This window comes from Penaeus chinensis, chromosome 4 (genome assembly GCF_019202785.1).
Source record: "Penaeus chinensis breed Huanghai No. 1 chromosome 4, ASM1920278v2, whole genome shotgun sequence".
In the NCBI taxonomy this organism is placed as follows: domain Eukaryota; kingdom Metazoa; phylum Arthropoda; class Malacostraca; order Decapoda; family Penaeidae; genus Penaeus; species Penaeus chinensis.
The window spans coordinates 17,645,015-17,647,514 of NC_061822.1; positions in this window are offsets into that span (position 1 = coordinate 17,645,015).

The following is a 2,500-nucleotide window of genomic DNA, read 5'->3' on the forward strand; positions in this document are numbered from 1 at the left end:
GCATTGCAAGATTCAGACAGGTGTCAAGACAGAGTGGGATATAACAGAATGGAGTAGACCAGCACAGGATGGAATAGAACAGAGTACAGTAGAGCAGAACAAGTCAGAAGCAGAACAGGACAGAACAGAAGTTGCCTGAACAGCATCCAGAAAGTCGGAAATAGGAGAAGGGGTGGGTGGGGGGGCGAGGGTCCTCCAGCCCGCGATCGCCGAAACACGAGTCGAGAAAAACAGCAAAGCCACAGGCGATCCACCTCGACACGGCTCGCCAAGCATCACCCGACAGGTGGCCCTCAGGTGGATCCTCGAGCACGCCAAGCACCCTCAACAGACGCCCTTCCATCGACGACGCCCGTGACTCCGACTACAGCTCTGAAGAAGGGCAGACGGGGTACCAGGAGAGGAAAATTACGTTGCCCAAAGTACGCGAAATGACACACAACAGTCGCCACATCCCTTGAGAAACTAGCCATCCTGCCATCCTACGGCCATTGCTCCTCGACCCACCGTGGGACTCCATGCGGCTCGAGCTGTGCGCGACCTCACCTTATTTAGGTCGAGCTAAGCACCGGAGGTCGAGAGGTCGATCGCCTGCGAGGAGGGAGACTACCGCCTGTGAGCTGCAGGCGAGACGTCATCCGAACTCTAATTCTTCCAAAGTGACAAAAAAGGAATACCTAAATGAAAAAGGTGAAAAATTATATCTATTAGAAAACTGGAACCGCGATGTCCTGGTCAAAGGGTGGGTTGGATGATTAAAATTTACAATTCATTATGCCTTATAATTGCCGGTCGATCGAGTGCATTTGTTTGCAACACGGTTGTCCGTTCAGGAACTCCACTATCTTGAACCAGTGATATATATATATACATATATATATATATATATATATATATATATATATATATATATATATCAATATGTGTGCATGCGTGCGTGTGCGTGTGTGTGTGTGTGTGTGTGTGTGTGTGTGTGTGTGTGTGTGTGTGTGTGTGTGTGTGTGTGCGTACGCGCATGATGTATATGTATATGTACTTATATGTACATATGAATGCCTGATGTATATGTGTATGTATGTATTTATGTATGTAAATCTATCTATCAACACACACAACAGCGACATGTGCACAGGAAATGAAAGCTGCATCGCCGCCGTAATAAGGAAAAGGACCTTGCGCCGAGACGAATCGAGTGCGATTGAATTCCTCATTAAGCGATAAATCCGAACCGAATCCTTTCCTATTGCGTTTCATTTTTCTTATTTACAGGTTATTGCTTTGTATTATTTTCCGTTTTATTGTCTTTACGCAAATCGTTGCTTGAACTTTGTTTGGATTTTACAAGTCTGTCGTATATGTTTGTTTGTTTATATTTTATTTTTCCGAAAATGAACGTTACTCTCACGGAAACATTTTTATAACTTTGTCTTTGAAATTGCTTAATGATCTGTCTCTGTCTGTCTCGTTTTTTTCTCTCGTTCTCTCTCTCACATTTTCTTCGCTTTCTCTGGCCTTGTTTTATTTGCTTCTCCTTGTTTTATCACTCTTAATCTTCTCTATCTCATTCTCTCTTTGGGTTGATTTTTTTCGCACTGCTTAGCGTTCTCCGGGTCAATGTTCTTTATCTTTCTCATAGTTGGTAAAGAAAATTCTGTCTCTCTGCCTGTTCTCTCTCTCTCTCTCTCTCTCTCTCTCTCTCTCTCTCTCTCTCTCTCTCTCTCTCTCTCTCTCTCTCTCTTCCTCCCTCCCTCTCTCTCTTCCTCTCTCTCTCTCTCTCTCTCTCTCTCTTCCTCCCTCCCTCTCTCTCTTCCTCTCTCTCTCTCTCTCTCTCTCTCTCTCTCTTTCTCTCCCATATCTAGAAAGAAGCGATCATAAACTAAATGTCACAAGAAACTATCCCTGTTATCGTGTTTTGCGATAAAGTTTATCAGCTGTGCCTACGTGATCGACCTGCACGGCGTCTAGAGTGTCATGTTAAACACACACATAAACAAACACATATATATGTATATATATTTATATATTTATGTATATATGTACACACACACACACACACACACACACACACACACACACACACACACACACACACACACACACACACACTACTATATATATATATATATATATATATATATATACATATTAAGTCCGTGTAACTTTTTATGTGTTTCGTAATAGACAATGTAGACGTTGAAAATGACTGGATAAAACACACACACACACACACACACACACACACACACACACACACACACACACACTCACACACACAGACACACACACACACTCACACACACAGACACACACATATATCTATATATATATTCATTTATTTATCCACCTACATATATTATGTAATAATAACTAGTAATAGTAATGTTCATAATCTTGAATAACAATTATGATGATGATATTATTATTATTACTAATATTATTATTATCATAACTAATATTATCATTATTATTACTATTATTATTATGATTATTACTATTATTT